Genomic DNA, 26,468 nt, shown 5'->3' with positions numbered 1-26,468 from the left:
ACACACACACACACACACACACACACACACGGCATTGAAATGGCCAAAACCTGTGGAAACAAGAGGTGAAGGCTATGATTTAAATGTGATGTGGTTGGGTCTGAAGTTGACAATGGATGAACTTGTGATGGTTTATATTGATTTTCAACTTGACAAGACCTAATATCACTTCTGAGGGATTATCTGAACTACATCAATTAAGGTGTAAAGACTCACCTTGACTGTGTGAAGCACTATTCTATGGGCTAGGTTCCTAGAAGATATAAAAAGGAGAGCAATGGCTGAGTAGCACCATCCATGCTACTTTGCTTCCTCCCTGCTGCTATGATGATATGTTGCCAGCTTCCTTTTCCTGTCATGCTTTCCTCACCATGATGAATTGTGCCCTCTAGAACTGTAAGCCAAAATGATCTCTGTCCTAAAGCTGATTGAGGTATTTTGTTCTGGGAAATTAACTGATATAATCTATATGAAGGAAAATGTTTACTTTATACCTATTTGCCTCCCACATCAGGAAGGGATGTCATACCACAATAAGCATTCAATAAATATCTGCTGATGGATAACCCAATAAATTCATTGACATTAACATTCATTTTACCATGGATTTGCTAAAAGGCAATAACCCCAATATGGTACTTTCATTTAAGGAATTATCCAGAATAGAATTTAGCATGATGATAAGTTGAATACTTATTTTAGCACGGTCATCTTCATTCCATACTAAAAGTGAAACTCTTCATTTTTTCTTGGGCAAAATTTTATGAAGACTTTAAAGAAATTCCAGGGGTTGTGGTAATAGTGAGGCAGCTATCTTCCTGGGGCTTCAAAGGTATTGGCTATGGCTTAGACTTCACTTATGGGTGCTATTGCTTTTCTATAGCCACCCTCTTTCCCCTACTCAGTCCCAACCCAACAGTTCAGAAATCCTTACTGATTATCTTACTGAAATAGAATCATAAATAAAAATGCTTTCAAAATTGCAAGTTCATTGTGTCTTACATTTTGTTAATGCAAATGGTACAGGCACTTTAATCCCAGTCTCTTTTTGGCATATTAGATCACATGCTTGCTGTCCTTAGTTCTGCCCCTGAGGCAGCAGGCTCAGTGATTAGAAAATCTACTGGAGAGCCCTGTTCTAACAAAAGATGCAACTCAATTAGCTCAAAATCCGTACAGTTTTGCAGCCTCAATGGAGAGAGAAAACTAAGAAAGGCCAAATCCCAGGAGGCCTTCCCAGGGAATCAGGCTATGCACAATGATGCAGGAAGCCCAAGATTTACAGGGTCACTCTTTGATTACTGTTTAGCTCAGGGTGCAAATAGCTTTGAGGGGATGGTACCCCAGAGAACACTTACTGTGAGTAGGATGATGAGGCCTCAGTGATGCTGGTTGTTATATGATACACAGAGGTCACTGCAAGGATGTTATTCATTCCATGGGGAAATTTGTTAGAAGCAGTACCAGGAGGGCCTTCCTATTTCCTGATTTCCAGTGTGGCCAAAATAGAATTAAATATTTAAGCACTTGAAGGATTTTATGCATTATCTTAAAATAATGTCATTGGAGCTATATTCAGAGCACTTTGAAACTATTAAAGAAACTTTTACTTTACCAATTTTATTATTATTATCTTTGTGTGTGTATATGGTTATGGGTGTATATGTACATGTGTATGTAAATGTGCCAGAGTGCACGTATGGAGGTCAGTGGGCAACCTCAGGTGTTGGTCCTCTCCTTCCAGTCCCTGGTTGTTCAGCAATGCATGCTCCAATGTAGCTGGTCCATGTGCTTCAGAGGTTTTCCTGACTCTGCCTTCCATTTATTGCTACAGGAGGGTTAGTATTATAGATGCTCATTACTAGTTTGAGATTTAGATGGGTTCTCATTATCTAAACTGAGGTCATCATGATTGTGCAGCAAGTTTTTACCCATCTCCCTGGTCCCAGCTCATTCTTCTAGATCTTGTAAACTGCTCGTCATTAAGCTATATATTATGGGGATCTCTATATATTAGACAGTCAGTAGGATACCATTTGGAAGGTAAAAACAATGAATAAAACCCCAAAATGAGTGACCAATGGATTTTTAATTCATTTTTACTCAAAAACTTATAAATCAATGTAAATATTGATTCTTCTCATTTGAATGTGATATCCCCTCACTTAATCCAGTGTATAGCAAAATTTTAACATGTTATGAATATTCAATAAATGTTAAGCAGATATGAGAACCAGTGGTAACAAGTGTGGAGAAGCACAGAGATGTTCAAGGGAGAAGAGCTGAAGGAAATGATTGGCAGCCAAGGGCAGTAGTCCACTAGAGCTGGAAAGACATCATAACACTGCAAGTGTTCGAAATGAGCTTCATTGAGATATAAAATGTAAGCCATTGCTCCATGAACTTTTCCTGGAGAGCTATAAGGAGACACCTGCCTCCCAGTTAGGGCACCAATTGCATACCAAAATAACAGTTCCTCCAAAGTCCAACCTGATGTAAAAATGAATTTATTGGGCTTATTTATTTATAAGAGCCTGGTGAGGAATTGAGGTTGCTTACAGTAATGTAGATGACCCTAAAGCAGCTACATCACCAACAGGTTCACCCCAGTACTGAGGACAAGCTGCATAGATGGAGTTCCCCTTCAGTTCTCCTTCCACATACTATATACTGTAGTACCTCCCAAGACCACAAGATCATAAGCAGCTGTGGAAGAAATAGATACAGCTTGCAGAGGGTGTGGCTGAGATCTTAAGTGAGGGTCTGGCCCACCACACCCCTCCATCTTATACTAACAGCCTAAACTTGAGGTTCTCTCACAAGTAGCCAGAGTGGCTGTTGTGAAGATGGCCACACATTCACCCACCCACACTGGGCACCACAGCGGCCTTTAGTATACACATAGAATCGGGCAGACAATATTTAGAATATTTTATTTATTAAAATATTTCATTTTTAAAATATTTTGGTTTTTGTGTGTAGCATATGTCGTACATGTGTGTGCTTACATATGAAATGCATGAATGTGTGTTTGTGGAGAGGGATGCCTGTGTGCACATGCATAGAGAAAGTTCAGAGGAGGATGGTGGATATTCTCCTCTATCTCTTCTACCTTATTTCCTTTAGGAAGGGACTTTCATTGAGCCTGGAGCCAACCATTTTTCAGTTAGACTGGCTGATAAAAGAGCCCCAGTGCTCCATTTGCCTCCAACACCCTCTCTCTGAGCTGGAGTTACTGGTCTACATAGTCATACCTGGCTATTTTGGGGATCAAACTCAGATCCTCATAATTTCACAGCAAGTACTCTTACCCACTGAGCCATCTCCACAGCTTAATTTTTGACATTGACAGCTTCCAAAAGGAACCCTTCACTTCCTGTTCTTCCACCATAACAGTAATTTAGCCACTGATGTATTTTCTGTCACTACAGATTTGTCTATTGTGGGTACTATATAAATTGATTCACATAATATGTGACTTTTTTCAATATCATGCTTTCAAAGTCCATCCAAGTTGAATATGTTAGTACTTACTTCCATTTTTATATCTGTAAACTTTTCATTGCACAGACTCACATTTTATTTATCTATTCAATTGCTGGGCATTGGGCATATAGATTCTTTCTTTCTTTCTTTCTTTCTTTCTTTCTTTCTTTCTTTCTTTCTTTCTTTCTTTTTTTTTGTCTGTTAGGAATAATGCTGCCATTACAATTTGTATGCAACTTTTGTGTAGATATGTTTTCACTTAGCTTGGACAAACATATAAAATATAAGTTCTGCCCAATATAATACTCTACATTTAATATTCTGAAGAATCATAAAACATTCTCCTAGAGGGACTACTTTCCCATAAATAACACAGAAGGATTTCACATTCTCTACTCTCTTGCAAACACTTTTTTTGCGTGTAGCCATTTTATTGAGTATGAAATCTTGTATTTCCTTGTGATTTTTATTTAATTTCTTTAATGCTGAATGACAGTGAGCTGTTTTCTTATACTTAATAGACACTTTATTTCTCCCTGGGTATAATACCTATTCAAATTCTTTACATAGTTTTGCTTGAATCTTTTTTCTTCATATTATGGAGTTGTACAAATTATATGTTTTGGATACAGTCTTTTATTACAGACGTATTTTTGAAACATTTTCCCTGATACTCAGTTTTTATTCATTGTTGATATTTTAAGTCTTTAGTATTGATATCTTCTCTTTCACCACCATGAATCTGTAGTTTTAATGGTATGCAAGAAGCTATTGCCCAATATTAGTTCAAGACATTTTACTTATGTTTTATTACAACAGTGTTATAGATTTTGTCCTTACATTTTCTACTTGGGAGTTATTTTGTGTAAAATGTGTGATAGAGGGCCTTACATTAATCCTTTTGTATGTGAATATCAATAAGCTAATTTATGGTATTAAAGTTCCCAATAAATATTTACAAAAAATAAAGCCTTAAGGAATCTAAATACATTTGAGGAGCAGTTGGGACTAACTTAAAATAAATATTTTAGAAATTAATGATTAATTATTAATTAATTAATTAATTATCTCTGTGTGTTCCAGAAAGGTTTACCTGAGGAGGGGATGACTATCCTGAAGATGGGGGGCACCATACCATAGGATAGAGTCTTAGACTGAAAACACAGGCAAAAAGCCAGCTTAGTGCTAGAATTCCCTTTTATCTGCTTATGATTCAGATCTAATGACCAATACAATCTCACCACCATCCCTCCTCCACCATAGTAGACTACACTTCTCTGGAATATTAACTAAAATAAGCCTTTACTCTCTTAAGTTGCTTTGCATCAGGAATTCACTCAAAGATTTAAAAAGTGTCCAATACAGAATTCAAGTTAGTATACCAGAAAAGGGAAGCCTTGATGTTTGGTAATGTATGCAGGATCTACATAGTATTTTGGCTATTATTGTTTTGTTTTGATTAGTTTGGCTTCTGACTTCCTATTCAAGTTGGGTTTAAGGCTTTTACAAGTGTGGAGGCTCAGCTTTCACTGTCTTCACAGGATTTAAAATTTAACTTGACAAGGTGATGAAGCCTCAGAGGAATCTGTGTAAAGATATCTCTGCAGCTTTGTGTTGGTCACCTTTCTGTCATTATAACTAAATATCCGAGATACCTTAGAGATGGTTTCATTTTAGCTCAAAGTGTTAGAGTCTCCACTATATTTGATTGGCCCATTGCTTTGGGTCTATAGTAAGGCATCACATCATTTACAGAAAAACTTGGCAGAGTAGAACAGCTTACATCATTGACAAGATATAGGAGAGGAAAAAAAGAATGCTGAGATCTCACAATCCTCTTCAAGGGCATACCCCCACCAATAAAAATATGCCTTGTAAACCCCATCACTCCAAGGCTTCACCACTTCTCCAAAGAGCAAACCTTAGGACCAACTTTAACATGTCCCTTTGGGGGACATTTAGGTTCCAATCTACATCAATCCCATACATAGTTATAGCTCCACATTAGGATAATGGATTAGGTAGCTAATTTGATTCTGAAACAAGCAAATACTTTCAAAGGAAGGTCAAAGAATCAGAGAGCTAGATAATGGGGCATCTAAACCCAGATTTCCTCCCATAGGGACCAACAAGCTCATAGCTTTCAACAAAATTAAAAGAAAACACAGTTTAATAAGAAAAATACACAACGATTTTTAAAGAAATTTTATTTCATTCCCTAGAGAGCTATATGGATCACCTGTTATGATGATGTGCAACTCTTTGGATTGGATCTGAGACCTCACAGTTTTGAAATTACTCATTCCCTTCTCTGTGGCAGAGTCATAACTTACACTATGAAGGCAGATGAAGTCTCTAGAGAAGCACTAGTATGAGTAGTGGAAGAATGAAAGAGGATGTGTTTTTCAGGATCCTACACACTACAAGTGTCAGAATGGATTGAAGTTTTTAACAGTCCATCCATCAACTATGGGAGACCATCTTTTCTTAAGATGGATCTTGCATCAAGTAGCAGCTTATGTTACAAACATGCATAAGCTCTCATTCCACTTCTTACTGCTGCTCAAACTATCCAGGTAACCTGAGATCACACTACAGGACCTGGCTATTGATCTGGAATTTGTGTGTATATAGTCAGGCAGCTTAAGACTAGGAAATACTAGTTAATATGTTGCTGACTAATTTTACTGATTTGGAGGTACAGACTCTGCATGCAAAGGGGATAGTAGCCTAATATGGAGTGTTTTATTTTCTTTCTTTCTTTCTTTCTTTCTTTCTTTCTTTCTTTCTTTCTTTCTTTCTTTCTTTCTTTCTCTTTCTTCCTTTCTTCGTTTCTCTCTTTCTCTCTTTCTCTCTCTCTTTCTTTCTTTCTTTCTTTCTTTCTTTCTTTCTTTCTTTCTTTCTTTCTTTCTTTCTTTCTTTATTTTTTGCATAGCTGTCCTTCCATATTTGGTGGCAAAAAGCAAGATCAACAAACTATACCTGATTCCTTTACACATACCATAGTTATAACCCATAGTTATATGACCAACTAAATGTTCTAAAGTTAGAATGCTCAGATGTTCTTTTTCTGTATCCATGGTTACCTTTGTTCCTTCAATGGTCTTTGGTATCTCCAGTGGTTTGATTCAGGTGTCCCCCATAAACTTAGGTGTTCTGAATGCTAGATTCCCAGTGATGGAGATTTGAGAATTAATGCCTCCTGGAGGAAGTGTATTGTTGAGAGCAGGCTTATGGGTGTTGTAGCCAGTTTCCCCATGCCAATATTTGGCACATTTTCCTGTTGCTATTCTCTACCTTATGTTGGCCAGGAGGTGATGTCCACCCTCAGCTCAAGCCATCATTTTCCCTGCCATTGTGGAGCTTTTTTCTCCAACCTGTAAGCCAATATAAACCTCTTTTTTCCCACAAGCTGCTCTTGGTTGGGTGATTTCTACCAGCAATGTGAACCTGACTGGAACAGTAAAGTAATACTGACTTGTGGGATCGCTGCTAGACACCTGACTGTGTGGCTTTGGCCTTTTGTAGCTGATTTTCAAGAAGAATGCGGCAGGATTTGAAGCCTTGGCCAAGGAGATGCCTTGCAGTACTGTAAGTATAGCTTGATAGACAATTATGGTCAGAGTTGAAAGACCTGAAAGCAGTAAGAACTATGGACTATAAGTTTGGCTTATGATGGTGAGAAAGAGCTTTGCTTAGGCTGGGCTAGCAGTTTGCTATTATGCCCGTGTCCTGAGAAGTTGTGCAGGGTTGCTTTGTGTAGAAATGAACTGGTGTGATCAGATGGACATGGCACAGAAATAATGAAATTTTTGGGTCAATTTCTGCCTGTTCTGCTGCAATTGAGAGATTACAACCTTTGAGATTGGGCCAGCTGAACTGCATTGGGGCAATAGGAAGAATGTAGACTTTTTGAACGGTTCTGAGTGCTCAAGGAGTGTCCTGTTTTTCAAATTCTGCTTTATTCCCATCTGGATTAACAAACTGGCACCCTGTCTGGTATTGTGGAGTATAAGAAATGCAGGAAAGAGAGGGTTATTGAGTTTTCAACACAGTATTGTGTTTTGGAAATGGCCATGGGCAGTGTGAAGCAAGTTTGTTGGATGTCTACATAGAGACCCAATAGGGCCATGAGGATGAATCATGGATTGTAGTGGAGACCCAGTGGAGATGTTAGCACCACGAGCTGGCTGCAAAGGAAAGCTGCCGGCCCCAATGCAGTTTTCCAGGACTGTGAGTAGCCTAGCTGGAGGGGTGGAATTGGAACTCCAGAGTTTTGCTGCTGGTTAGAATTATCGAACTTGGAGATTTGTCACTGGCTAGATTTGTTGGACTTGGAGCTATAGAGTTTGATGTTTGCCTTGGTTGTTTTAAATTATATATTGGCTGAATATTTCTTTGCTATGCCCAATGCCATTGTTTGCAGTGTGAATGTAAATTCTGTGCCATTATGGGTTTTGGGGGGATTTTTTGGTATTATGGCTCAGTTAAAAGATCTTGGACTATGGGGGTGTTTGAACATTGTTGGAACTGATAAAAACTATGGGGACTTTTAAAGTTAGACTGAATGCATTATATTTTATATCATGTAGTAGCATAAGTTTATGGGGGCCAAGGGCAGAATGTGATGGTTTGATTTAGGTGCCCCCCATAAACATAGGTGTTCTGAATGCTAGGTTCCCAGCTGATAGAGCTGCCATCATTTTCCCTACTATCATGAGGCTTCCCCATCGAGCCTGTAAGACAAAATAAGCCACTTTTTCCCACAAGCTGCCTTTGGTTGGTTGACTCTACCAGCAATCTGAACCTAACTGCAACAGTATCCATTCAGTGCATAGCAGGGAGAAATTGAGACAGGGATTTCATTGTCAATTGTCTCATTGACAACTTGACCTTATCAAAATTGATAGAGAGCTAGTATTGGGCATATATATAGCATCCTTTCTTTCTTATATTCACAGTCTATAGGAGTGTACTCTTGAGAGGTTGGCTAATGGATTTTCAGAAGTCATGAGTTTTACTCAGTTTGTTTCTTTTTGAGCTGACTATAAAGAAAGAGAAAGAAAGAAGACTATTTCTTAAAGTTGACTTCCTTCAGAAAGAAGGATAGCTTTTTTAACTTAGTGGCCTAGAAGGCACAAAGTAAGCCAAATTGCTCTCTCATATCTGAAGACCTTTAAGTACCAGCAAGAGTTATGATCCCTAATATGCATAATAACATGTTTGCCCACACAACAGAATCTTGACACAAGCAGTAGATTTTCAGTCAGTATTTCTGAATTTCTGCTTCTTTGCCACTTCAGCATTTAATAATAAAAATTCAGAAAAAATATATTCTGAATGTCTGTTCTGATAAAAGAACATGCATATTAAAAGTCTGATAAACTAATAACTATAAAATCTAAGGTGAGTAATTTCTATTACAAGTTTCATAACACCTATCTTATTCTCCTCTAGTAAAATATGTATTTAGGAAGAAGTTACTCTGAGCAGTTAAATAACTTTATTAGTTATATACACAGTGTGTATACAGCCATATTGGTATCATCATTAGCCTCCTTCCTGTCATCCCCCCTACAAAGGGACCCTCATTGTTGGGGAATGTGGGTCATGAATTATGGGGTTAGCCATCAGTGATGGGGGAAAGGCAATGTTTCTGTGCATAATGTCTAACAATCTTTCCACTCCCTCTTCTACAAATTGTCCTCAGCCATGTTGGGTTTGTTTTAGATCTACTTCAATGATGAGGCCTTGGGAGCCTTTGTGTCTATTGATATCTGGTTTGGTAGGAGTTGAGTGTTCTCTGTGTTTATCTCCTTCACCCTTGTTCTGGTACCAGGTTCACCAATAAAGCAGAATTCTTGCTCATTTCTCCAATTATTCAATGGTTTTAGCTGGGGCCTTGGTGAGGTATAATGGGCTAATTCTCTCCTCTGATTCTGCACCCATGTAAAAAAAGAGAAGCAAATCCTACAATGGAGAGTAAAGTCAGCACCAGATAAATGGGATAACCATTATTCATTTAAATGATGTGTATGTTAATCATTTCTACTTCCCTTATATATCTTTTGGTTTACCTGGTAGCTTGGATATTGCTGGCTATGTTGGATATTACTGAGCCAGGCATACATGTGGGGTCAAAGTGTATACATGGCAAAACTGTGGTTCCTTAACATGAGTTCAGGACTTCTGTGAGAAAGCCCATCCTAGGGATATCAGTCAGGCATACCATATTTGGCAGTCACACAGAAGAATAAAATGGTGGAATGAATCAATTCACATTATGGTCCATGAAGGTCCCAAGAGCAGCAGTGAGTAGAGTGGTAATGGAAATATTGCCCAGGCAGCACCTGATCCCAAGCCAGAGAAGAGAGGGGAAGCAGGCCTCATTTTAAACAGAAATGACTTGAGGGCATAGGTGAGACATCTACAGAAGAATGGCATCACCAAAGTGGAGACCACAGATGAGGACTATAATGACAAAGACACTCATGTGTCATGAACTGTCTATGTAAATATCCTTGTAAGGAGATTCAGATAAAGAGATTCAGATCAACTATTAATTGTTTCTTTTCCTTCTGTTAGAATGAATGGTGTCTGCATCCTAACAAATCATTTACTCCAGGTGCTGTGGTATTTCAGTGACTGGAATAGTATCCACTATACACTAAGTACTCCATATGTCCTCATCATTTGAATTACAAGGTGACTGAAACAGCTCATAAAGCAATGCAGTAAATGAAACAGTGTAAGAGAGAATAGCATGTACTATGGAAATGGAGGCGTCAGGCAAGCTTTGCGTGTAGGATAATAATTAAAACAACCAATAAATCGGTACCAAGGCAAGGGCTTAATAAACAGAGCTTCTAACAGAGATGGAAAAATGCTAAAGTACTTTAAAGGGCCACTGAGATAATCACCTAAGATAGATATTACTGAGTAAAACCCTGCCAATGAAAACCCCTGAAAATATGTAGCCACCCAACCTGAGCCTTCCATAACCACACATTCGGTGCCAGTTCATGAGGAGGACGAAACCCCAGCAACCCCATTGACAAGATTCATTTTTTGGTGCTGAGCACAGACTTTAATTTGTCCTGTTTCCTAGAGAAACCAAATCACAAGAAAGGATACACATTTTTCAGACCAACTAAAAATCAATCTGTGATTTGAAATGAATGCCAAGTTACCTAGCCTTCCAGCCATAGGAAATCTCCTGATCTCAGTTGAATCCTGCCTGCGTCAGATTAAAGCTGTGATTTCCCAAACTCCAGTGCAATCATGCCAAAATGCCACGTTCCCAAAGCCCTGTTCTTCATAAGAGGATTTGGGAACAGTAATCATCCTCTCTAATAAGATTCTATGATTGATGTAGGCAGTGCTGTGGTATGGTTATTATTGTGGACATTTCTGTTCACCTTTCTTGATGTCACCCAGACTTATTTTTTGAAAACAGTTGTTAGTAGCAATCAGATGCTGCTCCATCATATAGTATCCAGTACAACAAGGGAAGAAAAAGTTTACTAATCTCATTGCCAGATTTATACCATGCTAGGGGAATTTGATTTGATTTCTCTTAAAAGGTAGTTTAGGATGGAAGGGGAACCTAAGTTCAGAACTGGGAATTGTTATTAAGCTTCTTTTGTCAATCATTTCCTTCTCATTCTTTTTATGTAAGTGTAGACTTTAGACTTTTAATCACTCAGTTTCCAGATTTGTAACTGGGAATAGACAAATCTTTATTATAGACTAAATTGAAGCAAAAATATTACTCCAGAGTTAATCATGAAGACCACAACTAATTTTGTCTGAGATTCATGTTTTTATTTAGCTGTTCATGTTACAGGTAAGAGAAGTAAGAGATTCTGAATTCACTGCTTTCAAATCAAGGGAGGAACCATGTGCTCAATAGTACTATCACAAAAGCCTATATGATTGCAGAAATTTTTCATATAAGTAGTGGAAAATATGTGTTATTAAGGGGATGTCATTTAAATTTTTCTTTTTATTGTCTTTAGGTAATGAATATTTTCTTCCATAGAATTATGTTTCCAGATTAATATTATGAAATATGTCAGTAAAGACTAGAATTTTCTCATGATTCAGTTCTTATAGGAATGAAAGAGACCCACTAATACTAACCAATTTTTTTTATCACCAACTACAAAGTAACCACAATCACTTGAACCTAATGTCTCCTGTTCTTTCAGAGACCATCTAGGTGTATTAATACCTTCACAGAATCTCTCTAGAATTTGTTCACTCTAGCTTTTCCAATGTCACATTGAGTTAGGTAATTTCTCTACAATCAGGTCAAATTATATAAGAAATTAAGGTAAAGGATGGAGAGATGACTTAGTGGTTAATGTGCTTGCCTGCAAAGTGTAAGACCCATGTTTGACTCTCCAGTTCCCATGTAAGCCCAATGCACAAAAGGTGAGGCAAGCACAAAGTAGCATATTCCCACTAGGTGGCATAAGTATCTGGATTTTGATTTCAGTGGCTGAGGCCCTGGTGCACCATTTTATTCTCTCTCTATGTCTCTCTATCTCTAAAAAATACATAGTAATAATATGGTAGAAAACACACTTAGAAAATAATCATGATGGACTGTAGAGATACCTCTGCAGTTAAGGTGGATGCCATCAATGCCTAACAACTTGGGATTGATTCCTCAGTACCCATGTAAAAGTTAGATTCACAAAGTAATGTGTGCATCTGGAGTTCATTCGCAGTGGCTAGATGTCCTAGTGAATCCATTCTTTCCTCTCTCTCTCTTTCTCTCCTTGCAAATAAATAAATAAAGTATTTTTAAAGTTGTGAGATAACACACCCAGTTTGCAAATCATCATGAAAAGATCCTACTAGCACTACAAAATTGCAAGAGAACTTATATTTTTACATTTAGTTCTCTGTTTTTGTTTATTGTCTGTTATTTTCATGAAGACAATAGGATTTTCTATTTATATAGTATATACTCTAAGACAAAACTGTGGACAGTCTCTGAAGAGTTAACTAAAACATCACATGGTGGTTGAGTCTTCTGCCCTCAAAGGAAATATCATGAGAAGAACCTGGGCCAAACTCTTATGTATTTTCTATTTAAAGGTGAGAGCTTCCAGGGATCTTGTTCCTTCTATGTCTTACATGCTTTCTGTTATTCTCCCACTTATTAGATATGGTGTGTATACACAGACATAATTGAGTAGACAGAAAATAAGATACAGCACTGGGTCTAGAATAAGGTGGCTTCCCATATTCCAAGTAAAAGAATCAATCCTGTGAGTTCAAAAAGTATCCTCATAATATGTACTTTTGGGTGCTGTATCCCATTAGCTTTTCTCTGTCCTCTGCCCCCCATCTCTAGATTTCTGGCTTATTTTCTCTCTAAAGGTTAGGAATCATTCTGAACAACCCTTAGGTAGAAAAAACAAATCTTCAGAGGAAAACTAAGTATGGGGGTTCTGTGTCTATAACAATACATTATGGATGTGCATTCCAAACAGGGGCTTAGCCTTATAAACCTTTAAATCATCTTCATGCCTACCTGTCTACACCCCACTACACATTTCTAATCAGGCTGCAATGGCCTAAAGAATATGCTTTGGTTCTCTAAGTTGTAAATGAAAATATCATAGAAAGGTTAATGACAGCAAGGATTAACAGTTGTGAGATATTTAGTGGCCAAATAATTATTTGTAAATCAGAAGGATAAAGTTAGGGAAGAAAATAGTAAGGACAAGAGGTAATAGCAAACCTACTCAGGGAATTCATCTGTCTTTGATTGTCATTCTGCTCTGATGATAGCCTGAATCACTAGCACCTTTATCTCTAAGTCCACAAGCCTCCAGAATGCAAGGGGTAGGCGATTGGCATTCCCATCATGTTTCTTTACCTTATTTTTAATACAGCCTACATTATTCTCACCGCTAACAGCTATTATTGCTAATAGATTTTAAATTATATTGCTAAATTCCCACTGTTGATTTAAAGAAGAACAAATGGCCCCAGTTCTTTTCTCTGAGAAGTGTGCAGAGCCTCCAGCATGTGCTGCTCCAACCTAATTTGTACATTTACCAGAGCCTGAAGCCAAGACTCTCTCCTCAGGCCATTGACCTAAACTGGATTTCAGAGACGAGAATCTCACGTGTGCAATTCAAAAGGAAATCTTTGTGCTATTACACATTTAATTTTTAAAGCTTCGGCTTTTTACTATACACTCTCTCCCTTCCATTTAGTCTTCTATCTCACAGCTCCATTCTTCCTTTTCCCAGAGCACATACCTATTTATACCACCACACTCTGGTGTGAAGGTATGCTTGCAGTGACTGTGGCCCAGATAATAACTGCTATTTACAGATTATTCAATTATGACTTGTCTTATTTCTCTAAGGATTACTTAGGATTCTTTCTGGCTGCTCTTTGGTTCTCTGTGCAATCATTGCAGGCAGGAGAGTAAAATGGCAATACATTAAGTTCTATAATAAAAATAAAAATGAAAGACAATCCCTGTAGCTTCATTTCCAAAAGAGGGTACAGAGGTGAACTTCTAATAGCCAAAGAAAGCTCAACAGACAACTGATGGCTTGATAATGATACTAAATGACCCTACAATGCAGATCCCTAGAAAATAAAAGAATAGCTTCTGCATTGATAAGAACTCCCAGGAATGAGAGAAGATATTGTGATTCCCCCTCTAACCCTCATAACAACTTGTTTCCTTACATTAGTGAGGTTCTTTCAATATTCACAATAAGCAACATGAAAGTGAAATTACTTGAGGAAAATGAAGTTATAACAACCTAGAGAAAATGTTTTAAAATTTGTATTTTCCTCCCATTCTAGTCATCTCTCCTGAGTAATCTGGGAAAGATGTGTGTCTTTTCACTTTGCAATCTTGACACCTGTGGAAAGAAATAGTTAGAAATTAGGAATTTTTCCATTATCTTTCCCTTGTCACTCTCCTCCTTTGTTTTATTGTCTCATTAACATTCATTCTCTCTGCTTCAACTTGCTTTTCTGTTTCCTGAGTTGTCTGCCTATATAGACCTGATCATCTGCAAAGCCAATCAGGAAATACAAGGATCATCACTGGTACAGATAATGTGAGTTTAAAAATGGCAAAGAAAATTCAGAGAGGATAATAATTTAATCAAACTGAGAAAAAGAATTGAAGACAAGAATCCTAAATAAATATCCATAAATATGCACTCTTCCCTATAAGTCAAAAATAGATTGCACCTGTAAAAGACAGAGAAAAACCTTTCTTCACTAACAGGAGGTAAAAGTGATAGAGTCAACATATTAGGTGCTAATTGTAATATAGACCATGTGTATGAGGTGTCTTCTATGTAAGATTGGATTCTGGCTGGAACAGGAGAGGGGGAAAGCTTCAAGTGGTTCCATGTTCTTCTGACTATACCGTCAATGCTTGGGACGCATTGTAAGTATCACCTTTTAAGGAGTCTAACACTGAAGAAGTAAGATATTTATTTATTTGAAAGAGTGAATAATATTGACACCTCCAAACATGGATATTTTATACATGAGAAATTACAAATGCGACTTACTTAGCCCATATGGATTTTTTTTGGGGGGGGTGGTTATTTATTGTGTGTGTGTATGTGTGATGTGGTGCATGTGGTGCGGCATACAGTATGTGTGTGTGTGTGACCTTGAGGTGCTTCATATGCTTGTCTGTGGCTAGGGTTCATTGCCTTTGAAGGCTAGGGTGCAACATATGTTGAAATACTCCATCACTTTTCTGCCTGGTCTTCTTTTTTAAAATTATTTAATTTTATTTATTTATTTATTAGAGAGAGAGAGAAAAAGAGAGAGAGAGAGTAGGGTACACCAGGGCCCCTAGCCACTGAAATGAACTCCAGACACATGTGCCACCATGTGCATCTGGCTTACATGGGATCTGGAGAATTGAACCTGGTTCATTAGGCTTCACAGATAAATGCATTAACCACTAAGCCATCTCCCCAGCCCAGCCTGGTCTTCTTTTGAGCCAGAATCACATCTTACCAATTCTGGAGCATGCAGGGCTCAGAAGACTCTGGGTTATTCATTCCCTTGAAAGTCTGGGGCTATAGGTACCATGGCCACTTCCAGCTATTTCAAACTGGATCTGGAGATTTGAACTCAGGCAGTTTCAAGCTTCTTCAGACCCTCAACTTACACAGGAAGCACACACCACTGAGTCATCTCATAAAACTCCATATACATTTTGAGGCAGTCTTACTTTGTAGTCCAGGCTGCACTTGAATTCACTGTATAGCCCAGGCTGGTCTCAAATTTGCAATACTCCTGTCTCAGCATCCACATACTGTATTAGAGTTGCATGCCATTGTGCTTTGAGGTTTCCATTACTTCCAGAGATGAAAAGTAACAAAACTCATCCTATATGAGAGAATAAAAGGGAGGCCTTGATATGGGCAATTCTCAAATATAAAATAATATATTTTAAAGTATTTGACTCTTTCTATAAATAAACCTATAAATTTCAGAGTGAAAATCTGCCATTGTTGTCCCTTATGTCTTGGAAAAATGGGTTCATCTATATAAATATCAGCCTTTTCCATCATGGACGTGAGAATCAATGAGCCAATCTCATTTGTCAGTTTTATGTGTATGGCCTTGTAAAATACTTTGAATTAAATAGAATTGTATGTATAAGCCAAAAATTAATTATCACTGGCCTCTGAAGTGTTTACCTCAGAAAACAGTGGACAGCTCTGAGTCACAGCTCCATGGAGGTGGCAGGGAACTTGAGAAGGTGTTACATACCCTTCAGACACATTGGTGCCTTTCAATAATTTATGAGGTTTAATCCCATAGAAAAATACTTCTTGCAAAGAACACCCTCCAGTCTTCTGCATGCTGGGGCTGGCTGAAACAATATTGAGAAAAAGGGAAGGAAAGACTATGCTGAAGGGAGTGCCTCTGGCCTTCCTGGAAACTGTAGGTATTAAAATAGGCAGTTTGCTTAGCTAATAATAACAGTGCTGAGGACTTGTCATCTACAAAGTACTTTAATTAATCCTTATAACACCCTGATGTGCTGCATAAGGTAAGTATTATTATCTCTATTTCGTATGAGGCAAAATACAGGCAAGAACATAGAGAGGAAATGGTTTGCCTGCTATGGCAAGTGTAAAGTTAAATTTAGCACTGGGGGATGCCTTATAGAACCACATGCCTTCCTCCTGTGAAATCCTTTTAGAAGTGTATCTGGGACAGAACATGTGGGGTCACTGTTGAGAGCAACAGAGGGACAGGTGGAAAACACAGCCAGACCAAAGTGTCTTATTGGAGACATATGGGGTGGGAAAAGGATGAACAACAAGAAGAGAAAAATTGAGTGGGGACAGAGTTTCATAATGAAGACAGAGCCACAGTGGCATCCTCCTGTGTTTTCCTCAGCATACAAAGTTATTCATCCCTAAATCAGTATGATCCTATATCAAAATAAAGGAAAGCAATAAAACACATCATTCCTGTTAGACTTCCTATGTATATGATGAGAGATGGAAGAGGAAACTGAAGTCTTGAACTGTGAATGTAAGTGGTGGTGATGAAGTCACTAGATGCATGCATGCATGGATGGATGGATAGTCAGACTAATGAGAGATAGATGCCTGGAAAGAGGGATGGCCTTTTGCTTCTGCTTCTAAATCACAGCTTTTTGCTATGATCCATCTATCTTTGTCACCTCTATAATTTCAACTAATGGCTTTTATTATATTTATTAATTGCCTCTCAAAATGGTCTTTAGTTTGCCTTTTCTTAGTAGAGAAGACTGTTCAGTGTTCTATTATTGGTAGCTATGACCCAACTTGATTCTGCAGTTATCAGATTACAATTTAGAAAACTCTAAAGACCATGAAGTCATTCTAACTGAACGGACTGAATGATGAGTAACTCTTATGTTGTTCAAGGTCACTTAGATAATAAGGGAAGGCATGATTGTGATTGCCCTGATTATAGGAACTTCTAGGAGCTGTACCTGTACCAACAACACTAACATCCTGTATAGTGGAATGTTCTGAAGGAGCTATTAAACATGGGAAACCTAAGGCAACAATGGCCAGAAGGACTACTGAATTCTCCCTTATTCTTAAATAAAGCAGTGCCATGTTTAAGGATTCTGAATACCAAAGTGAAGTTCTACTTCATGTATCAGTGAATTCACCCTAAAAACAATGAGAAAGGGGAGTGTTTATTCTTTTATGCTCTCTTTAGACTTTCAGATTTCCCTGAACAGATAAATTCAAAAGGTACTCCTTTGCAAGGTGAGAGATATTTCCTTTATGATTTCTCTGAAATGGAATAAAGCATGCTAATAAAATCTCTCAAGATCATCACAGGCCTTCTGAATTTCTGAAAATAATGTACTAGAAAGGTAAAATAAAGTGATCAGAGAAGAATGTCCCCTGAAATAAGACATGAGTTCTATCTAGTGGATAAGGACACTGAGATAACTTGTCTCCAGCTCATTGAAAAAATTTGATGATAGTTGGTGGCAGAGGCAAGAGGAGAAAACCACAGTGATTTTCTATTTAGACAGATTCGACTTCTCAGAAGTCCCAGGAAGAATGGCCATAGATACAGAAAGGAGCAAGTGAAGATTACAAGCCCTGTGGGAAACTGGCTGCACCGATCAGCCTTCACATTTGTTGAAGTAACATGCCAGTGCTTTGTGGGGTTGGACATCAGTGGGATGCCAGGAAATGGGCGTTGCTGAGTTACTGGTTGTTTTTCACCCAGGTTTCTTTTAGATGAAGCATCAGTTTCTGGTTTTGCAAATGAGCATGCTAGGAGACAATCATTTCTCCACCTCCCAGTTCTCCCATGAAATGAAAATGTTCACTGCAAAGGCAGGTCACATCTCAGCAGCACTGTATAGAGGAAGACCTCAAAAGTGGCCCTTAGTGTGATACCCAGGATGTGCAGATAAGAAGGAAATTTCTACACATGTAATTCCATCAGGTCTCTTTCTCCAGTCAAGCTGTACTCACTCTAAATGCTTAGCATGCTTTGCCTCCTAGAAAGTCAAACAAGAAGACTCAGGTGGAAGCTTTGATAAAACTCCAGACATATGTCCTCCCTAGAGACTAGACTCACTGTCTCATGAAGAAATACCTATTTAGGAGGTGGCAGATTTCTAAGATAACATATGTACCACCATTTTCCCCAAACCAAACCTTCTTTTGGAAAAGGAAATGAAGATGGATCATAATTTTATCAAAGTCAGTAAGTTTGGAGTGAATGAAAGAAAGATAAACTTCTTTGAAGATTTAATTTCTTGTCCACATTTGCATGGCAGAATGCTTTAGTTTGGATTGGATATTTATTTTCTCATGCTGTTCAATGAGCTAGAAAAACCAGCTTCCAAAAGCCAATCACACATTCTGTCCACACACACCCTCTACTACTTGGCACAATTCCATTTTCATTCAAACACTAACCTTTAATGTCTCTAAGTTATTTAATGACTCCTGTTTTAGTTTTCCTACAACACTTTGTTGACAAAGTATAGTACATGCAAATTAAGTAAATTAATGAATTGATGAATGAGTAAAAAGATAGACATATTAATAATGAGCTTGAAATATAAACAAACTGCCTTTAAATCCTAGCTTCATACCTCTGGAAATGTTTGGCCTGAGTGGATCTTTTTACCTCCTAGAGCCTCAGATGCCCCATCTGTGCTGTTTCCTGTAAAGTAGCTGTGAGATTTGGATATCATGGATTTAATATACTAAACATGGTGCACTTAAAAAAGGACTCAATAAATGCTGGCTATTATTAGTTTACTGTATTATGGTTAATTGTGCATGCATTTTTATCTTGCAGGCAATAAGGAACCATTAAAGCTTATTAAGCAGGAAAGTAGCATTAGACAAGTGCTTAGAATCCAAACTAAGGGAAAGAGAAGGAAATAAAAACCTAGTAGATGATCTAGATGATAAATAAGCAAGATTTAAAGAATAATATTTTTGGTTATAATCTCCCTGGTGAGCTGAATGTATGTGAAAGTGCCTAGCAATTGACAGAAGCAGTTACTGGGAAGTGTCACTTCCTCTGTTACTGGACCATATTACCTACTGCTCCTTGATGCTCCACATCTGCTTCCTCATGCTTCCTGTAGCTGAGCACAGGGCTCAGTATCATCACATGCCTTGAATTCAAAATCTTCCTCCATTCTGTCTCAAGGGAGCACCAAAAGTCACACCTAAAAATTTTAATAATATTTTACTTCAATATTTATAGCAACAAAAATGACCACAAAATCATGAGGATAAAGTTTTAGGCATTGATGGCATGATATTGATCATTTGTGATGAAGTTGAAACATTCCATTTTTAGGGAATGTAGGGTAGATTTGAACAAAGCATGATTATTGAAGGATTGCCTTACTACTATTGTTCAGTAGTAAAGAAGAAGAAAGGAAGGTTGGAACAGTGGAGATTTAAAAAGAGATATTAGAGTGAAACATGATATGGAAAGCCAAAAAGTCTCAGACTTCCCTAATATGCTGGAAAGCAAGGAAAAGAGCCTCAATCCCAGGCAGCTGAAGGTCACTATGCAAGGTCTTATCATCCTAAAGGGTCCTTAGCATCCCTGCTTTTTTTGGGATGTGACTAAGAATAGAAGTTACACTTTCCAGGGGAAGGAAAAGCTAGCTTGCTCTTCTCTAATCCTAGCTTGGGCTCTGAGCATCCAGAGTGATATCAGCAGGACTTTCGGGGTTTTCATTGCTGACAATGTACTGATGCCACTTAAAGCATCCCAATACTCATTACTCTACTTCCAAAATCTTAGTGACTTTTGCTGGCAGTGGGAATTGGATTATGGGGAGCTGAAGCAACCCAATAGCACAGGCATCTTAACCATTTTAGGAGAGTGAAAACCATTTAACCCTCAATGTAATGGCTGCAGCATCTGTCTGAGAAAGAAAGAAATTAGTTTTAACTCACGCTGCTTGAGCTTCAGAGAGAAATAAAAAGGCAAATCAAGAAGGCAAAATTGTTGAGTTTTTCTTGAATCTACCTCTTGGTTTGTGACTCCAGACAAAAGTCCTGGCATGGAATACATCTAAGCACATTTAGACACAGCCATATAGTAAGTAAATAGAGGGAAGAAGAAAAATATGTACCAAATAGTAATCATGGATATAGAAGCTAGAAAGAAAAATCTAGTGAAGGATTATTATGTTAGCTGGCCTGCTGTTAAACACAGAAGGGTCACAGAGGTGAGTCTAACCTGAAGAAGCCCAGCATATACCTGAAATTGACAAGGTCTGTAGAGACAACGCCCACGGTGCTAGAGGTCATCTACAATGCTGCCGAAGGGGCTTCAAGTTAACAGCAGAGTATCTTGAGCTGACTGCTTTCAGTTGTCATCTGCAAAAGATTTCAAAAAAATTACTTGAGAAAAAGCTATCAGGACTAAACAAATTCTGGACTATTTCCATGATATGCTATGCTCTTGATCTTTACATTCAGGCTACAGTATCATCCTTGCCTTTGGTCAAAGAGGATGGAAAAACACTGGATAGGTGCTCAGTCATCAACTTCTTGTGGTTAACTGTGGTCCGCTCTGATTTTGTACTTCTAGAAGTTTGATCCTGGTCTAATTAATAGGTCAGCTATTCTTATGATTATATATAACACTATATGTAATACATACTGTCATATTATGGGAACATATTTGCTGCTTCCTTTCCTTCTTCCTCTCCACTCTCTCTCCCTCTCTCTGTGAAATCGCAAAGGAATCCAAGATTATTTTCATGAAAATACAATGTAATCTTTCCCACCTTCTAATTTGGTAGCTGTACTCTTAAATGGAGACATGAAACAATGTTTTAAATAAGAACCCAAGTCTCCTAAGATTCTAGTTACACTTATTAAGACAATTATTATTAATAGTATGTGTATAACATAATTTGTTTGCACAGTACTCTGTAAAATCTATCTCCTAAAGAAAAAAATAAATTAGAAAATATTAATTAGAAAGTTACTACTTGGAAGAGTAATTGAATTAGACTGCAGTTTGAGGTTAGAAGCCTATTCTTGGAAACTTTTCCTCTCACACTGATAGCAGATCTTTGGGTTTAGTAATTTTCTTACCTAAAAGGGAAGGGGGCTGTAGAAACTGAGTATTACAAGGATCAGACACTGTGGGAGCATTAATAATCATCCACATTAAAGGCCTGCTACATATTCATAGCCTTGGAGAATACAGATAAAAATATGACTTTTGAAATTTTGATTTGTGATCATTTCTGAATCCATATGCACTCATTAAATGCCATTGAATGCATTTTTAATAATGAGGAAGAATTTGACAAATGACCTGCCTGAACTGAACAAAGAGATTTAAACAGCAGATCTCACACAGGAGGGAGAATACCTAGAGAGTGTTAAAATTCCATTTGTTATAGTATATTGTGTTATGTTCAAATTGTCATGGTGCCATACAGTCCTATCTCAGTAACTACAAGGACGATTTACTCCATATCTGCAAAACAAATAGGCTTGTTGCTGGTTTTGAGGACATGCATTCCTAACAGTACTTTCACCAGAAGGAAAAAAGAAAACAACTTTATATTGTCACATTAAGCTCTGTCAAACAACCACCCTTCAACTGTTCTTACTTTTGGATTTATGATATCTTTATTCTTTAAGGATTGACAGCAATAGAAGGCACAGTAGGAAATAACCTTCAGGTAATTTACAGAGGGAAACTAAGCCTCCTTTAATGATGATTAAGCAAAGAGTTTTGCTATTATTTGTTGTTTCAGTTGAGTATGAGAGATACAAGTACGCACATGTTCTTATGTGGCATTGGACTATACTAAGGTACTTACATTCAAGGTCATTAAGTTCAGGGTTGGCCAAACAAAGCCAAGTTTATTTAATTAGGTCTTCATTATTCAATGGATTCTTTTGTTCTTTACTACTTTTCTTATTGGTGCTTATTATTATTTGTTGATTTTTTAGGAATCATAGACTGGTCTTTCTCCTTGCATTAGCATGTTCAGATTTCATCCTCATGCCTCCTGGCTGGTAAATGTGTACAGCATGAGCCAGCACAGAAACAGCTTATAGAAGGAAAAGGTTTATTTCTGGCTCATAGTTATGAGAGGAAGTTTCATTTTGGCAGAAAAAAACTGCTTCTGTTTGGGTGTTTTGCCTCAGCCATGAGAATATTGCTGCTACCATGACAGTGTGAATACAAGTTTATGGAGAAGAGAGCAGAGTTATGAATGGAATTTTATGACCTTGTGCTTCTAACTTCTGCTAGCTATCTCTACATTGATGCAAAACAAAGACATCAAATTTAACATGTAAAAATGAAGTTCTTCCACACCTGCCACAATCCTGATCTACTCCCAAAGCCCCCCTTTCAGTAAATGGTGAATTATCACCCATGAGTTTACAGAAGCCTATGTGCCTGACTCAGCACTTCTATCCTTCTACCTGTAACACTGAACTTAAACCTAGTCATCATGGCATCTCACCACAGCATGCAAAGGCCAAACTGTGATCATGCCCTGCAACTACTAACTCACTATTTCATCTCTGCCAAATAGACAAAAATATAAAATCTTTATCATGGCCTCGGTTGCTCTGTCAGCCTTTGTAACATTATTTCAGCATCCATAATAGTCTCCTGGCAGCTCCTAACACACACTTCCTTGCATTAAAACAGTAGTCATTTCTGATGTGTTTGATCAAGCCGTTGTCCATATGTCTTTTTGTTTTCTTTTCCTTCAGGTTGCAGTATCAATGTGACTTCCTCACACAGATTTAAGTGAACCATAGCTTCTAAGAAAGATCCTGTGTCATTATTGAACATACCTCTGTTGCCTTGCAGATCCTCTTGGAAACCAAGTTCAAACAGGATGTTAAGGCTTTATTTTAGAACTGCTTTCTCAGAACAGTGAGGTTGAGAAGAAAGTAATGTGAGGCAGGAGAGGAAGGCCTGAGTGCTGGTGTAATTGCCCTCCCATTACTGGGGCAAAGTTGCTGACCAAAAGCACCTAATAGGAGGACAGAACTCATTTTGACTTTCAGTCTTGAGGGGAAGTCTCATGATGACAGGGAAAAGATGGAAGAGCAGACAATGAGCATCACCCACTGATAACAAGAATAAATTAGCCATAAGTGTATGAGCTGAGATGTAGCAATGGGAAGGTGGCTATTACATCCCAAGTCTGCCCCCAGTAACATTTGCCTCCAAAAAGTCTCCACGTCTCCAGTTGCCAACAGCTGGGGAACAAGCATTATCACATGAGTCTATGTGGGACATCTGATTCAAGCCACCACAGATACAACATGAAGGAGACCTGTTCTCATGGCAGTTAACACTTCCTTGCTTCATGTTAACAAGGGCTGTACTTTCAGCAACAGATACCACCATTAGACTGGTTGTATATCCATGGATAATAACCAGAAGTTTTGAACTTCTTCCTGTCATTACCTCTCTTCCAAATGCTCAATATATATACATATGTATATATACATATACATATACATATGTATATATGTCATAAGTATGCCACCATTTTCTCTTCTACCTACAATGTTAACTCTCCCATACATCAGAGTTTCACTTATCTTCTAGGTTGCCCATTCTGTTCCACTGGTCAATGTGCACAAGTTTCTGATAACCATACTTTATCTTTATTTGGATAGCTTAAAAAGAATCCTTGAGAGGCTGGAAAGATGGCTCAGTGTCTTAGGTGCTTGTTTGCAAAGCCTGAAGGCCCAAGTTTGATTCCCCAGTATCCACATAAAGCCAGATGCATAGAGTGGTGCATGTGTCTGGAGTTCCTTTGCAGCACCAGGTGGTCTTGACATGTCCATGCTTGCGCTCCCTCCCTCCCTCTCTCTCTCTCTCTCTCTCTCTCTCTCTCTCTCTCTTTCTCTGTTGCTCTCTATGTGAAAATAAGCAAATAAATAAATTTAATATTTCAAAATATTCTATTATGAAGTTATATCCATAAATGTTATTCACATCTTTTGAAAATCATTTTCCACGTGAAACTTGTACTTTATGTTTTCATAGAAATGTTTTCCTCTCCTCTTCATATACTGTGTAACAGTTAGCTGGGGAATATTAAACTTCTATAGGCCAAAAATGACAAACATTTTAATTAATTTTTACAAATTTGTATTAATATAATTTTGGGCTTTCTGTCTATCTGACTGTAATGTAATTTCTAACAATGATAGCCTAGTTTCTTCCATCCCAAACATTTTCATATGGTTTGCTTCTTATATAACACTAAATGAATCCTCAAACATGATGTTTTTTAGGCATAGTTATTGCCATTCTTGTCTTTTCCTTTGCATTTTAGAGAATAGTCTTCTGTATATATTCCAAGCTGACTTTCTGTCTGCTTTTTAGCCTGTTAGCTAAGATCCAGTGCAGTATCTGTTCTTACCAGTTCAATGCTGTCTAGGCTGGCCTGAAATTTGCTCTGTAGCAAGCTCATGATGCTCCAGATTTGAGAGAATAGATATGTCATATCATGCCTTGCTATTCTTCTTTATTTGAAAGGGAATACTCTTATCTTACAAATTTTCATTGCTCAGCATTATTTCTTAAATTTTGTGAAAGATTTGAGGTGCTTTGTTAGGGAATAAAATGGGACAGTCATGGCCTCATGGAAGAATCGTCTGCCTCGTTATAGAGATAAGCCTGATGCTTAGATATAGAGCCCCTATTTCTGCCAATCATATTCTCATTCAACAAAGCCACCTGGATTACTATGCAAGCTTAGTTATGAAACTAGTTACCTCAGCATCAGGCTGGTTCCTTCTAACTTTCAGTAAAACTCATTAAGATTGTAAAACACAGACAGGATAATAATGATGAAGATGAAGATATGGTGAAAACAGAGAGAAAGGGCAACAAACATAGTTTTTATTGTTGTACTTATTGATAAACAGGGTGAAATGCTACTCAAGCTGTTCAGTTGTTACAAGAGTTGGAAGTGATTTGACAAAGGGAAATAGATATGAGGGGAAAAAAAAACACAAGAGATAGGGCAGAAAGAAAAAGTTGAAGAAGCAATTATTTCCCAGATGTGATTTCCCCCAAATATTTTATTTTAGAACTTATATTTAAAATTTTTATATTTAGAAATGCTCCAGTTTTGGACCCATACCTACCTCTTTATCCTATCACTCATGTGAGTTGGAAAGACGCAAAAGTGCTATGTTGGAATGAAAATTATTGTCATGTTAAGCTGATACACAATCAAGGACCTCCCAGCACTCACCTTTGGTCCTTAAATTTTCTATAAATAAAAACCCTTATATTCAGCACTCTTAACTACTAAATGTTCTCATTATGTGAATTGTCTATGTATTCAGAGCTTAAAAATTTAAATGTATCAAAATATATATTAAAATTTTGATTGAAATCTTTCTAAAATACACTTCTTTTCCTTACTAAACAGAATATTCTTGACATAAGTTAATCTTTTCCTGATGACTCAGGGCCATTCGTAGCACTCAAATAGCATAATGCCCTCAGGGATGGCTATAGTACTAAGGGCTCATCTAGGCAACATTTACTGGATGTAGGCTGCTAGACATTTGCAGTTAGTACACCTTCTTTCTCTTCTTTCTGACACCTGTCACTTTTTAGAGTGCCTGCTTCTATAGATCCCTTACATTGCTTCCTCTAATTTGCTTTTCACTGTAACCTTGGAAAAAAACAGTGGTTGCCAGGGGAAACCAGGAAACAAGGCTATGAAATCAAGGCCTTGAGTGTCCCTGGCTCTGGTCTGAGGAGGGTTTCACTCTTTGCATTAGAATACTGCCATTAGAAACCTGATGTTCCTTTCATGATGCTTAGAGGTCTGGAGGGTGCTTAGGATACTGTACTATTGTACTTATTACCACATAAGGAAGAGAATCTTACAGGAAATGATTGGAAACCTCTCAGTCATTTATCAA

General features: G+C 37.7%; 1 pseudogene; it reads left to right on the top strand.

Annotated features, from left to right (window-relative positions):
• The first annotated feature begins 24,897 nt into the window (after window positions 1–24,897).
• On the top strand, window positions 24,898–25,102 carry LOC123459591 (annotated as a pseudogene).
• Window positions 25,103–26,468: the final 1,366 nt, after the last annotated feature.

Source organism: Jaculus jaculus, chromosome 3, assembly GCF_020740685.1.
Source record: "Jaculus jaculus isolate mJacJac1 chromosome 3, mJacJac1.mat.Y.cur, whole genome shotgun sequence".
Classification (NCBI taxonomy): domain Eukaryota; kingdom Metazoa; phylum Chordata; class Mammalia; order Rodentia; family Dipodidae; genus Jaculus; species Jaculus jaculus.
The sequence above is the reverse complement of the archived record's forward strand: the minus strand, read 5'-3'. Positions and strand labels throughout refer to the sequence as shown.